The sequence below is a fragment of the Oxyura jamaicensis genome, chromosome 3 (genome assembly GCF_011077185.1).
Source record: "Oxyura jamaicensis isolate SHBP4307 breed ruddy duck chromosome 3, BPBGC_Ojam_1.0, whole genome shotgun sequence".
NCBI classification, from domain to species: Eukaryota; Metazoa; Chordata; class Aves; order Anseriformes; family Anatidae; genus Oxyura; species Oxyura jamaicensis.
Genome location: NC_048895.1, coordinates 5746036 through 5761790, shown reverse-complemented (window position 1 = coordinate 5761790; position 15755 = coordinate 5746036). Strand labels below are relative to the sequence as shown.

Here is a 15755-nt window from a genome sequence, read left to right as displayed (position 1 = left end):
AAGAGTTCTCAATCCTGTTGTAATTGGAGCATCTATACCAGAATCACACACACAACAAATTTGGGAATGCATCTGTGGGCTGGTGCAGTTGCCAGGGTCATGTGAAAGTCTATTACCTCTTCCCCACAGCCAGTCTCAATGGCTTGAAGACAACAGACCAACACACAGCTGGCTGACAGGCAACACCACTCCCATCCGACCTCCGACCTCTACCTTGGCAGCCTAAGGGAATTTGTGGGGGAAACCATGTCCAACCTCTTGCCCTCCTGTCACAACAGGAAGTTTGAATGCTTTGAAGTTGTTAACATGCACATTGCTGCTCGTTCCCAGCGCACCTCAAAAGGGGCATTTCGGAAGTTAGTAAACACAGCGATTTCCAGACTATTTTCCCTTCTCTTCCTTCCCCGTACAGCTTGGCAGATTGCACACTTGGTCTGCGCAACAGAGTGACCACATAGTATCATTCCCCTGATGTAAGATCCCATCCCTGAGGCAGTTATCTAACGTAAAACCAACCCACTATCACACAAGGACTAAGATCCATCCAGATCACACATTTAATAAAAATATATTTTCAACTCAAAATAATGGAAAGGTCACTACTTGAAGAGCATCTGAAGAACTCATCTTAAAAATGTTTTGAGAAAGTTATGTCTAAAATACAACTGGTTAAACATTTTGGTGGAAAAAAATAACCCACCAAATGCAATTTTGTTGAATCAAAAACATTCATGAAGGCCATATTTGTTTTGATGAAGTTCTTCCAATGAAAAATATTTAGTATGACTCAAAATAAACTTTTCTTAGTCTCAGATTTTCCATACTGCTTCCAATTTTTCTGTAAGGCCAATTTTCTGAGTTTTGTGCTCCTTTTAGCCTTTCTTTTTAACCTACCTTATTTTGCATTATTCGTAAATATTTTCTTACCCTGATCATGCTCTTTCTAGCTGTGAGTGATGAAGGAATTATGAATGAAAAATTATCAAAATTACCTGGCTTAACAATCAAGATAAAATGCGCGCTGAGGACTAAATGGTTCAGTATCTCCAGCAATGTCTGACTTTCCCAAAGGAGACCCTTTATTCTCAAGCTTTTGAAAAAGATTTTAACAATTTTTGAATTCTGAATCCAAATGTGAAAAAATCATAATTTGCATTATTTCCCCTTGAGGTTGAGGGTATCAAAATGTCAAACCAAATGACTTTTACATGGTTACTGTATTTGTTTACCAGTTGCACTTTGATACTGATTTGTATCCATAATTTCTGTGGCACTACCAACATGCAGTATAAGATTTAGTGGCACAGAAATACTACCTGGTCTTTTTTTTTTTTTTTTTTTTTTTTTTTTTTTTTTTTTTTTTTTTTTTTGATTATAATCTCAACTGCATTAATTTCTTCTATGCAGTTTCATCAGGATGCATTCTGACAAGAATTAATAACCAGTCTCTACATGATTCGTTACAAAAGGGTGCCTGCAACCTCTACAGGACATTTCTGTTTAGCAAAGCTCCCATTTTCCTTTTCACATATCATTGGAACTGTTTATTCTATTAACTCCGGTGACACCAATGTCTTCACTGGTCAGTGAAAGCAAACTGCAACAGAAATACTGGTCTGAGATTGCAGGCCCTTTCTCACTCCTCCCCCATTTCTCTAAATCTGCTAAAGCTCCAAATATTGTTTTTCTTCCTGCAAATGTTTGACCCATATGCCTAAAGATAATTTTGAATAGAGGATTTGGGGCTTTTAAGACTGCATCAGACAACAAATATGCATAATGTCAGTGACCTCAATTTAGCTTCCAAAATAGCACATACAGGACTCCTGGATTAAGGGTACAGAGAGCAAGCAAGCTGCTGTTCTGCTACTTTTCATTTTCAGAGCTTACTTAATTAGAAAGCCATTCTGGAGGGATACAGCATTAAAAGACATATGAGTAGCAAGAATTGTTAAAAGCAGATGGAGGCTCAATAACAGGGAGAGTGAAATTGAGGAACAGAGCTCAGGGATCAAGTGATTTATAGGCAGCAATTTTTGTTTAATTGGAAACAGGAGGAGTTTCTTATTAAGAACCATGTTACTCCTTCCACTAAGCAGATTTCTGCTGGGAAGACAAAGGAGTAACCACTGCTTACTTGCCCTGGTGCCTCTTGCGGCCTTGGTCCCTCCGTGGGGCTCAGCGTACCATGGGGCCTGCAAGGTGACTCAAGGTGAGGCTGATGGGTTTGGGGAGACCCAGGACTCCTCTACAGGCATTCCCCCAAAGTGATATACCTGCATCTGCCATGTAGAAGAATGGCCCAAAGAAAGCAGCTGGGAAATGCAGTTTCTCGGGAAGCCAGAGCTGGGAATGCAGAGTTAACATCGCTACATGTGCAGAGCTCATTAGAGAGCAAAGGAGAATTGAAGGAAAGTATTTTCTCGTTCTCCCAGCAACCATAAGCAAGTGCATAAAGGAACATACCACTGTGTTAGCATTTGGGCTTAACTCAAGGACGATATAGCTAAACGTGAAAGAAAGCTGTTAAGTAGCTGAGGCCTTATCTCAAATAATGCTGGTGTATGGTATCGTTAAAGAAAACCTAAAGGCACTCCGTAACAGAGACAGCACGGGTACACGCATTGCACTAGGTAAATGACAGCTGGTGTGGTCTTTACACTGAGTGGAAAGCTCCCATTAATGATTCCTGTCCTCAGACAAGGACATCTCAGTTTTTGCTGCACTCCCACCACCACTGCCTTTACAAATAATGGTTACTTTTCAGACCATGACAGATATAACCAACCTCAGGACTTTCTGTCCATTAGCCCCACCTCAAACCCTTTTTCTTCCACATAAAACTCCCCTAATCCTTCATACAAGGTCCAAGATAATCTTATTCTGCATGGTCTTAGTGCTACTCCTGACTGAGATCAAGGGCCCTTGCTCAGGGGTAGCTGTATTTTCGACTGACCCACCCCTGTTTTCCCATGTCAACGGGTTTCACCATCCAGATACTCTACTTTAGAAATTGCCCCAACACATGCTTGAAAAAGTCAATATAGCACCTGAAGCCCTTTATAAGCCAAGGAATCTAGAAACTGTATATTGTGCTATCTTCCCTTCTTCATATGCTCCCTGTTTGACATCCCCTGACTGCTGTCTTCCATGTTTCAGCTTTGTGTCTCTTCTTACTAAAGCAAAGGTGATTTGCTGCGCTCTCCCCAATGTACAAGTCCCCACATAAATGAGTCCTTTAATATCTGCTGTCTCAAGGCATTAGACTGTAACCTTAGGGCCTTCATCAATCTGCGTCTCCACCTTTCTTAACTGCAACTTCAATTAAACCAATGGGACTGCGAAGAAACCTGGGACCTAGGCTCCTAGGTTTTAACACTTTCATAAAGAAACTTATATCTTCTTTCTGTATACTAAAGCAACATCAATTCCAAGAGCTAATTAAAAAGTGAATGTTTGAGTGATGAGATGCCTATTGGTACCCAGATTATGTATGTAGTATATATACACGTGCCTGCACTGTACTGCTGATGAAAACTTTTGAGTTAGAGAAGTTCCTTGCAGCAAAAGCCTAAAATGGTGACTTTTTCCTACTGGCAGTTATATTATTGTTAGTAATTTCAGATCTTGTGCATTCTAAAGAGAGAGCTTGTACTGAATTCTGTGGGAGGATTTTCTTCACAGTAACTTTGTTTCCTATTTCTTCAGCAGGGCAGCAATTTATTCTCATGCAAAGTCCTCCTCCATGCCTTGTAAGCTGTATATTTGGAATCATTCTTCTTTTTGATGAGTATTTTGTGTAATTGTTTCTTTTTGTGGATAAAATGCTTTCTTAAGCTGTCAAGTGTTTTTTGTTGTTGTTGTTGACTGTATAAATATGTGACCTATGCATCTCATGATACATGTCAATAAAGATAATTTGAGCTGGTATGAATGGGAAAAAAATCCCTTCTTCATGAATATGGATAATATTTTCAGGCTAGATTCTGCTTTTTCATTACCACTGGAGAAAGTTAACTTCACTGTAAGCAGAAGAGAATCTGCTCTGTTTCAATGCAAAAAATCCAGAGAAATTCCACTGAAGTCTCATCTATCAACAGATACTACCCTTAGTTTATTGGGATGGATCCAGGATAAATAACTTTAGTGACATAGCTCAAATGGAGCTTCTTAATTGGTCCTTTCATAAAAAATGCTGTCCATATTTTGGGTACTGTCTTCTAAACAAGCAAGCAAGCAAAAGATCAGTGCATCCATTACCTTCTACTGATGGTGATTTCTTCCTTTCCATGTTGCATCCCGTAAACAGGCAGCTGACTGTCCAATAGCACAAGCCTTGAAAGAGTAGCAGTATTGCAACTCTCAGCTCAAGAGGCCATAACAGTCCCTTGGAAACTCCTTTTAAATGACATCTGGAGGTTATAACAGCAACAATATAGTCCAGGAATATTTCAAATCCCGGGTGGACCAGAGGACACGAGGCTCTCAGAGCTGTGCAGCACCAGAGCAGCTGAATAGGGTGCCTCCTGGGGGTCCTGGAATCCATGGGGCCACTTATATAATCTGTTTTGCTAAAAGTGGTGCTATTCTGCAGAGTGCAAGGCTCTGGCTATTTTTGAAAAAGGAGAGAGACAGGACAAGAAAGCTTCAGGTGCTTAAGGCCTCCTGTGCAAGGGCTCAGGAGCTGATGAAGTACAGACCTGAAAGAACAGTGGTGAAATCCACACCGCATCTTTTGGATCCTTGCCTAAACTGAACTCTGAATACAGTTTAACAAAGTGCTTTTCAGTCTCTCACATCCACCTTGCTAACAGATAATTATAGCGTAGCCTGTGTCTGACTCTAGGCAGGACATCTCTAGCAATCCCATCAGTATTGCAGAAAATTCCCCCTGAGCAGAGAGATTGCTTCTCAAACACAACAATGAAATGAAAAGGAAATAAGTAATTTATTTCTCTGTCTCTCTCTAGAGGCATCCCTGTGCTACTCAATGGAAAAGGGAGACATCCTATGATTAAGTCTGGCACTTCCTTTCGCTGTGATAGTCTGCTCTGCCCTCCTACTCAGCCCAAGGTCTCAAGCCTGTTTAGAGTAACAAAAGCTCTGAACACACACTGAGGTCTGTGCATCTTGAGATAGCATGCTTCTTAAGGTATATGCTCAGTATAATTTCCATGTCATTGATTATTGTCAGGGAGCTGCAAGGAGTTTTAGAAGCAAACTGTCATTAGTTCAAAAAATAATCAGGCTAATAAAGCCTGACTCAAACTGACTATACCTCTTCATATTAGAAGGTCTCTGCAGGATGGAACCTCACTGAAAAGAGTGCTTGGAAAATTACTGAGCAGTCAGTCCTTCTGTTAGTATCCTGTTAAAATGATTGTTTTCAGACTAGAAAGCAAGTACTCTCTGAATAAAGATCAAAGCCTTAGAAGTTTCTTCCAAAATCTTTTCAGGTAGTTGCAGCTCTGTAATCCTTTGTAACAATGGAGGCTATTCCAAAATATTTCCAGCTCACTAGCAACATGAATCTAGCTTTCTCTTTACTATTAGCAGAGATATGCATCTCCCCAAACGATGAGCCAATTTAGCAACCAACCTATTATTCTCTAACATAACCTAATGAAAAAAATATATTTAGGATCTAACTCAGAGGTATCAGACACACACAAATGTATGCAGTCAGATGTGCATATGGTAGTAACATTAAGCAAACACTGGCAAATATTTCTACTATTTATTGTAATGTCTCAATTCCAGCAGTGCTCTTCACTTCATTTGAAAGTAGGCAGTGGGGCAACTGCCACACTGCCAAATAAATCCAGATATCATTTCTGATCATTAGCCCTACCTCTGACCACTGTCTGTCTTTCTTCAAATAAGTTTGTGGAAAGACAAGAAAAATGTAACATTACAAGCTAAGGCTTTCTTTTGAGAGAGTAGTGTGCAGCTTTTGTTTCAGCGAAGTAGCCTGTTCTGCTCTAACACCCACATACCAATCCCTAAACATACCAATAAAAGGAAAACTTCATTTGACATACGAAGGACTTTTTAAAAAGAAAATTACCTGTATCACACTTTGCCATTTCAGAAGTTTGACAGTGTTTATTATCTTTCCCAGAAGACAATTAGAGATTAAGTGGATGAATGACTGGATGATAAGCATATTATTTTCTAGCTGTCTTATTTAAAAAAAAATATTTACTGAACAGGTTAAATTAGAATTAGCTAATTTTGAAAATTAAGATACAGTCTCTCAAATCATTTAGGTGCTCTAGAAGCTTTCAACTTTTTAGCTATTGTGCTAGAATTGGAAATTTAAATATGATTTCTGCTACCCAGATCTTGAGGCAGATGTTGATCAAATGATTAATAAATGTAAATACTTGTAATTTGATGAAAGCAACATCTTCAAGACCAAACATGAAATTTCTTAGGTGCTTGAAGAGCAACCCAAGAGAGATAGTTCAGCTATTCATGTCTTGGACGGAGACCACTTTGGGAAGGCAATAAAACAGAAGTACACAAGCACATTTTCATCTCACAGCTGTTTTATATTGACTTTGCTACTCTGCTTCACAGGTGGGGTTAGGTGACCTTTTTTTTTTTTTTTTTTTCACAGCTTATTTGTCAAAAAAAAAAAGTTTTGGCAGGATAATCTATACATTTTTGAACTGCTGTCCATGATTTTAGCCATCTCAGAATGAATTATTGAAATGCTCTTTTTTTGTTTGTTTGTTTGCTTGCTTGCTTTAGTAAAAGCATTAGAAAAAATCATCATGTTTTACTTCTTCAAGGCAAAATATTCAAAACCACTCAACTTTGGCATTACTATATGCCTAGCAGAAGTTTAACAGTGGACACAAAGCTACTGTCCTTCACTTTCCATCTTGCAGGAATAATGGTTTAGTACTTTGGCCTTTCTACTGCCAAGAGGGCAGTGTAAGGTAAGTTGAGACTGAGCTTAACAACGACAAAAAGTAGGGACTCGATTTAAATTCATTATATAATTAATATTAAACTAAGTTGTACCGTTGCTGTTAAGAGTGCAAAGTCTGATGTTGGTAATGGCTGCTCTATGTCCATACATGTCCATATACTAGTGCTATCTTCATTTCTCTCTACTTCCATCTTTTTTTCATCCTTATACCCACCACTTCTCATTGTTTCGTGCTATATTGCACAGCAGAGTATTTTACTTTTTTTTATTATTATTATTTTTTGACTTGGGGTGCAAAATTAGTATGGAATTTTTACTGTACCTCTTAAAACTTTACAGCTTAATGTAAGAGCTGCACTGCCCAGAGGTTCAGCCTCATTAAAAATAGCCTAAAGGCTTTTACTTTTTGATACTACAATGAACTTAAAAGGAAAAATACCTCTTGTGACTGTACTGCTATTACTGGATTAAGGAACACTGTGCAAAGGGAGGTTAATGGAGCTATCCTCATGATTAAGTTCAAGGGATTAATGTTTCAGTTCAGTTGTTTTTTATTTAAACATTTTTTCAAGGGTCATATTAACACTAACTATCACAAACTCAGGCAACTCTCTAATTACCCATCAAGTTTAAATGAGCCATGCAGAAAACTTTATTTCAATGACGTTTAGCAAGCATCCCACAATGCAAAAATTGACATATAAGGTAACTCATAATGCTAGATAAACAACAAAAATCTTGTCCCAGTGCTGCACAGAGTAGGTTGGCCTCATTCCTGTTAAGAGGCAAAGCCAAAGTTCATTTATGTTTACAAGAAGACAGTGATTGACTTTGATGGGTTTTGGATTTACAGTACCAGCAACCATTTAAATACAGGCAAAAACTAACCAGGTCAAATGAAAGAAGCACCAGCACTAAATAGCACAAAGTGCACACTCGTTCCCAAACAGAGATCCAAAGCTAATCAGGATTTTCAACTATCTTGACTTAACAACTGAAGGTAGCTGCAAAGCACGAAAGAGTTTAGGAAACAGGGCCAGGTTGCTGCTTAAAATCCAGGCCTGTTTCAACAGACAGGTAGGGACAACAAATTCCTGTGGAAAAGGTCAGATGCCATTCTCATGTCCAGACCCACTGATCTTTTTCTCTCTGCATGCAACCCGATGTGGGTCTCTGTCAAGCACCTGAGCTCCATGAAGAAGGGAAGCCTCCAAAGGTGTTTTGTCCCTTTTAGTTAGTATGGGTGAACAACTACCACCCTTACTGTGCTGCAGCCCAACCAGCCAGCAGAGATCCTCAGGTCAGCTGTTCCCAAGTGTGGTGGAACATGTTCAATGGGCTATGCTGACAGAAAACATGCAAATCATAAACACAGAGGAGCACTTGCATGTTGAAGTCTGCTCTATGGTGTATTTTTCACCTTGCAGTGCAGTTGGACATCTTAAAGTCCTCTTGAGCAGATTGGTCAATGATACTGCCACCAGTTTTTGCAGTCAGACCTCTTGCCAAGGAAGAGGAATATATTCCCTAGAAGGTATAGCCAGCAGAAACAGGAAAATAAGGAATGCCACAACTTACTAACACTGGCCAGTGGTACCTTCATACTGGTAACAGCTTGCTGTATTCAAGAGAATGGGCTGAAGAGGGAGAGTCCATGCTTAATTAGAGAAAACATTTCCTTTAGAGCACAGTGTGAAGCTGCAGGTTTGAGAAGGACGCAAAGTACCTTTTGTCCATGGTGTCCTATCCTGTATAGAAAGATTCAGGCACAGCCAGTCAAGAACAGCATGATGGGCCCAATGAGAAAGAACAGCCCCCAGGAAGGTGGACGAAGTACCAGCACCATGAGGAATCGTTTCCTTCAGTACCTTCCTTTCCCACAGGTCTCAGTGTGCAGAGACCACACTGGGGCCTCCTCCCGCTCTCAAGCCTACTACAGGAAGAGTGAGATTTTTCTGTTGACATCAGTGTGTGCTGGATTTGGTCCCTGGCCTCTCTCTTTCTGAACTTAATATAGTTCATCCAAGTTTAGTTCACCAGAGGGTCAAGCCTGAACTGAGATGAATCCCATGGAACTTCACTAAGTCCTTTGCTTTTTTTTTCCACTGACATGCCATCAAAATGTATAACATGACCTCCTTAGAGCTCTGATTTGTTTTTAATCTGATCTCATTTGTGTGTATCGCTGTTGGTAGCCTCTATCTTGTAAAAGTTTTGTACTGTGTAAAACCTTATTTAAGAAAAAGAATTGGCAGTATAACCGAACCACTTTCCATTAAAAGAACTTATCTTCTTAATGCTCTATCTGTATTTTATTATTACTGCAGTACTTGACATCTTCCAAAGGCATTAAGAAGTTCTTGAGAGGTCTTATAACTTTACAATATATTCTGTCATGCCAGTTCTGATCACAGTCTAGTTGAATCTAAGTTTAATGAACACTAGAAAAATACATGTCTCGCATGGAAAGTGATTCAGTTATTTGAGGAAGCAACAATATACTTTGAAAATACTTGTTGCTTGGGTTAAAGCTCTTTTTAAAAAATGTGTAAAGTACACATTTTACTGAGAATAACAGAGACTGATTTTGAATCTGGGGAGTATTCCAAATGATGGTAGGCAAGTTTCAGAAATGACTAAGATTGTTTACTTGCAAAAAAATCTTTTAGAACAATGACTTATAAAATACCATCTTTTCTGCATCTAATGCAAATGGATTTAGAACTATAGAACTACAGACAAGCATTAGATTTAGTATTGGTGAGTGGATAAGCAAGTCAACTGCTACTCTATATAACAGTAATACGATTATTCTGAGTTAGTTACAGGAGTTATTCCTAAGAAAAAAAATAACACGTTATTTAAACTTTCTTACATATCAATTAGTTTGAAATAATAAGTCTTTAGGCTATCCATTAACTGCAGCACTGTAGACACAATCTGTATTTAAAATTATGCAGTGAAAATTAAGCCAAAGCACCAAGCAGACTTGGCTAACAAAAAAGATTTCCTCAGCCCTTCGGATAAAGAAGGAGAGATAATGGGGGCACTGAATTCACAAGAGAACTCTTTCTCAGTTTACTATTCTCTGCTTGTCACATGTTAACACAGACTACCAAAGCCACGAGCTGTTATCCACGTGTTTAATTTGCAGTGTTGCATTTTCAGTGCATTCATTTTCTGATCATACGGTATGACTGTTTCAGCCAAAAAAGAAAAGAACTCCAGTGATTAATGCAAAGGAAGGACAGCAACATATATAACCTGAAGAACAGCTGATTAAGAAGATTCTGCCACAGGATCATTTACAAGTGCAAGGTAAATGTAGATGGGAATTTTAATTAGTTTAGCTACTCTTTTTTAGAAGACAGAGGGAGGCTGGTTGCAGAGGAACATCTATACATCAGGAGAAGTCACCAGTTTTAGTTTCTAGTTGTTGTAGGCTTTCTAGGCTCTCAAAGAAGGCTTCAAAGCACTCTTTTGTGTATTTCTGTCTTTACAGAATAGATCTTATTAAAATAGAAGTTCCCTTGTCTGGATGTATTTTGCTGCAATGATGTGCTGAAACTACAACTTGGCATTTGTACCATTATAGCTGGTTCACGCTGGCATCTGTCAGAGGTACACAGCATGGACTGCTACATCAGTCACAGCTGCTGACTGCAGCCACTATCCTCAGCGGCAGCAGTGATGGGACGTGGAATTATTTTTAAAAGTGCAACTATTAATCGATAGGTATTTTTTCCTGAGTCTTGTATGCCTGCAGCATCCATGAGGGGTCAGAGAACATTCAGCTGGATGGTGTCTTCCCGCCACAGAAGTTAGGAACAAGCAGCTGAAATATTCTCTGTTGGAAGGAATGTCTGATGGAGGTAATCAGAAAGTACACCTGAGAATGATGCCTCTTTAAAATCAGACAAACCGAAACAGGCAGGTTGCTATCTTAAGACTTCTCTGCGTGCTACACCAACAGCTACCAAGCTGTTACACCTTACTGTCTCCAGTATCTTGCACTTAATTATACTATTGCTTGATAAGAAAAGGCAGAACATCGGGCAGTTACCTTTCTGTGTGTAATACAGCTCTTTATCCTCAGACAGTAGTGATTTAACATTCTGTGCATGGAAAATGATAACCTCTTTGACATGCAGCCTAGCCACTGTGAGATTTCCTTATGTCAGTATCCTGACATGTAAGTTTGTTAAAAAACACTCTAAGGTGTTCCCTACTATATGCATGTTTATTTAAAAAGTGCTCCTCTAAATGCTCATTCAATTGTTATAGGAGGGAAATGAAGGTGAATACCGAGTCTATCCTCTTATGGCATGTCTGTACGTTTGTGGATGCATATACTCACAAAAAATATGGGAAAAATAAGAGGGCATCTGACTATTTTTATGTAAATCAAAATACTGACTTCACTGGCATAAACAGAGATTTTCTATAAAAATTCACATTACTGAAGTATTCACAGCAGACCCAGGTAAAGAAAGGGTCTTTGGTGAGATACTTGCTTTTTTTTTTTTTTTTTTTTTCTGATCTCCTGCATATTATTGAAGGAGAGACCTGCTGAAAAATCTCTGGGTACTGACAGAACTGGACATGAAAATGGACACTGTCACCTGTCATGGTGGTGACCTCTGACAGTTGTCCACACTACGAAGAAAGGGTGGTGAAGCTTACTTGCCCAGAAAACTTTTGAAAAGGAACACAGAAGGGCACAGGACACTCTCAACTTCTTAGCAGGCAGCATTCGTATTTGCAATCCATATGCTCCACTTTACTCATGTTTGTATAGGAAGACAGACACCTATTTCACACAAAAGATCTCTGAGCAAGCTTATTGCCTTTTCACGTTATATCAGTTCCTGCAGCTACCAAGAGAGATTATCTTGGCCTGGATCAAATCCTCAAACACGGTTTATATCACTTAACTGAATCTACTTTGAGGGAGCAGCAGCCATTAAGGAGCAGCTGATATTACAAGAAATTAACTACAGACTTAAAAAAAAAATCACCTAAAAAGTAAAAAACAAACAAACAAACAAACCAAAGTAATAGCTTTAAAATTGAATTAATTTTCAATCAACTAGTATTTTCTAATGTGAGCCACAGTAGTGTCTGACTGAATACAGATGGGAATGAAGGGTATTCCAGGCCAAGAGGAGACATTAACACTGCCATGGAACTGAGGAAAAGTTACTGCAGAGTTTATTCCATTATGCCACAGAGAGCATGAGCCCCTGCTCAGAATTACAATGAGTCTTTGAGGAAAAGACTGACAGCGAATTATCATTCCCAGGAGGTTCTGTAATTTCCATGCTACTTAGCATTACAGATTCATACACCTATCACACCTCAACTTCAGCAGGATCCAAGCTAAGCAATATAAGATGTATTACTAAAAGAAAAAGGAAAGAATTAATTGCTTCCAAGGCCATCAGTCCTATCAGGAATACCGATTCCCGAAACCTGATCTGGGCTTTCAGATTTTTTAGAAGAAAATATCACTCTGTGAGCAGAAATATTACACTGAGATCCCACTGACCTATGCAACCCTGCAAAATGCAGCTCCGAGCCAGATACTTCTAAATATCCTGGTATTAAATAATCTCAAGAAGAACATCAGGAAATAATCTATTCTGTATACTAATGGTTTCTAGAAATACTAACTTTCAGTATCAGCAGTTGGTGAAATAATTTGCCCTATGTGCCTCAAGCCATATGTTTTATTCAGGCGTTAACACCTACTTCGTGAAAATAAAGATGTCAGAATGTGAGCTACCACATGCAATATTATTCCCACAGGCCATACAGTAATTAAGCATGCAGGCTGACATTGCACCGCACAGAGTTCTAGTTGTACGTAACAGGAATTAAAAGACTTACAAAAATCCAGGTTTAGAAAAGACACCAGCTTGATTCTAGACAGCACCTAACATGGCTGGAGCCTACTGAAAAACTCTATCATGCACTTAAATGTTTATCTGAAAGATCTTAAAGGATGAGGAAAGTGTAGCAGTAACTTTCTTTCTTTTCAGAGCTATCACAAGCCATCCCTTCCTGGCTTGGAAGGGATGCATGGAAAAAAAAGAGCTGCATATTCAGACAAGACTTTTTATGTTTACATTCTCTTATTCTGCCTCAAAAAAAAAAATCTTAGGTTTCTGCTGTTGACAAGATCAATCACTGTTATCAAATGAAAGTTTCTGCTATAGATGACTAATATTTACTAGTGGATTCAGACAGTTCCTGAATGAAGCTGTGAATTTAGGTCATTTCTCTACATTTCTGCACAGCTACTATCATGACTTATAAGGATTACATACCTCTCCTGCATATGAATATTCTCTAAGGTCATTAGTTTTGTTCAGCCCAAAGTCACTGGTTTCTTGTATGGGAGAGAACGCTGAGATGCGACTCGATGGCTTGCATGAAAACTTGACTCTTCTCTTCCCTTCTGTGCCACCCACCTCCTCCTACCCAGCCACTTCAGAGCATGAGAACTTGGGGCAGAAAGGAGTGGAAGAAAAAAGAACTTCCCATCATTCTCATATTTCCTTTAGAGCAGGTGAAACTGTGGGGTGGATTCTTTCCCCCCTGATTGGAGCTCCCTGTGTTCCTAGTGCTGATCCACGCTGTTTCCCAGTGTCATGCACAGATAGGACACACTGAATGCTAATTCCAGCATGCACAGCTTCCCTAGTACCACATTCCCCTGTACGCAGTCTATGAAGCTGAACTCCTGAGAGCAGGACAAAGCAAAGGAAAGAATAACTGCAGTGGACCAGACAAGGTGTTATAAGTGGTTACATGGCTGCCACAGGAGGTTCTTCTCTGAGGTAACATTTGCAGGAGCAATTGGATTGCCCAGCTGCCCACCATCCTCCCAAGATACCCTGATTTGACCCAAGCAGGGGACGTGAGGTTGGCCTCATATTGTTTAAAATGTAAATGATATATGGCGAGAACAGAGTTAAGCACATCTTTTTTTTTTTTTTTTTTAAATGTTCACAGAGTGGTTTCAAGGCAGCTCAGCTGTATTTCTATTCTCCTGCTTTTCAGGAATATCCCCAAGGAAGAGAAATCAATATTCTCATGACACTTAAACATAAACAGCAAAGAAATCCCAGTTCCTTAATGAACAATTGCCAATTTAATGTTGCCATTTCGACTAAGTCACTCTTTTGAATACTGTCAAGGTGCCAACATATTCATTATGTCCTCTACTTTCTTTTGTCACAACTACTTTGCTCAGGAAACACACACTTTTAGTTGCCTTGCCTGTATCCAAGAGGAAAACAACATTCATGCAATCAAAGCCCCACCTAGCAGCTTTAATAGCTGACCTTATCAAATGAGAGAACTAAAAAATATTTAGAATTAACTGCATTCTTCTTAAAAAGTGTTAGAAAAACTCTTCTCAATAGTAGAAATGTTAAAATAAATTATAAGTATATGATGATATGTATAGATTCAGGAAAAATATGTTAGTGTCCATATAGGCAGAGACAGGTGATCCACAGCAAAACAAAAATAAAAAGCCTGAACAATCAAGTTATTGTCACATGCTGTAAATCAAACTTATTTAGCATTTGCATTTCAGTAGAGTCTAGAAGCAAATCTCTATTTTGCAAGATACATATCAAACACACGGAGCTGGTTCCTTCTTTCTTACCTGTAAATGCCCATGGAAGTATATATGCATTTAAAAAACAAACAACACCCCCTAGGCAGGCTAATAGAACAACCCCTGGGGATGCACAAGGCATTGACACACTGCTGCTGGCTAGGGAGGAGAGCAGCAATCATGGCAAACATGCTCCTTCACCACTGCTGAAGGTGTAGCACTGCTAACACCAGCATTGGCACCACACAGACCAGAAGCATAGTCTCAAAACCTGGGCCTTGGTTATCATTAGGAAGGGCTATAAATTATAAAACAATTGTTAAGGCCTTGTATGGGATGGTGAAAAGCCATACAAGGACATTCCCTAGCAGGGTGGAGCTGCAGCACTCTTGAGAAAGCTTCTTCTACTCCTGAGCGTGTGTACAAGTTGAGACACAAGATGCAGAAAAGCACACACTGCCTGCCTGGCAGTTGATCAAAATCCTTTGCATCCAGGTAACTGCAGCAGAAAGGTTGGTTTTGTTACCAAATACAGTCCTCATGGAGATACTATGGCAGTTCTCAAAGAGAAACAAATCAAAACATTGCAGAAGGCAGCAGTAGAAAGAGAAATATTAAATAAAAATACAAAGCAAACAGGATTCACTGATTCAGTGACAACGGTGCGTGGTTTATTGTCATCTCCATGTCAGTGAAAGCTCTGGTATGACCATACTTAAAGAGGTTTCAGGGAGCTCACTTATACATAATGTCTCCTGATAGCAGAGATATCCCTGAAATACTAATTCCTTCTATCATCATGTTCTAATCATTAGCCCTCCCATAAAGCAAGGAAAAAAATATCTTTAATCTACTTGCATCTTTCTTCCAGGCTTTGACTGCCTTTCCCCATTTGTATTTTGTTCTTCCTCCCTGAAAAACTCACTCTCTTACCTCTAAATCTTTCCCTTCAGGCTTTGCTAATCCTGCTTTACTGATTCACATTCATAATTTTTTTTTTTATTTTTTTTTTTTTCTCCTCCCCAATTTTCCCTCCTGCCCTGACACCCTGGCTAATCCTTTCTTTCTTTATCCCATAGTCTGGTGTCCCAGATGACAAATCCTAAATTTATCTTCTTGGTAAGCTTGATCTTCAGAGGTACCCAGAATTCTCACCTTCAACATCTTTCCCCTAGCTCATTCTCT

General features: G+C 39.2%; 1 protein-coding gene and 1 long non-coding RNA gene across 11 annotated transcripts in view; one reads left to right on the top strand and one right to left on the bottom strand.

Annotated features, from left to right (window-relative positions):
- Positions 1–15755, bottom strand: part of PLCB1 (phospholipase C beta 1) — a 378680-nt gene that overhangs the window by 8660 nt on the left and 354265 nt on the right. The window lies entirely within an intron of this gene.
- The window catches only part of LOC118163464, a 68308-nt gene that overhangs the window by 51525 nt on the left and 1028 nt on the right, over positions 1–15755 (top strand). Inside the window, exons 4-5 of one of the 2 annotated variants that reach the window (XR_004749067.1) lie at positions 10147–10258; positions 13507–13651. This is a non-coding gene — a long non-coding RNA (uncharacterized LOC118163464). Of the gene's footprint in view, positions 1–10146; positions 10259–13506; positions 13652–15755 lie in introns of those variants that run through there. The other variant, XR_004749068.1, reaches the window with a different exon arrangement.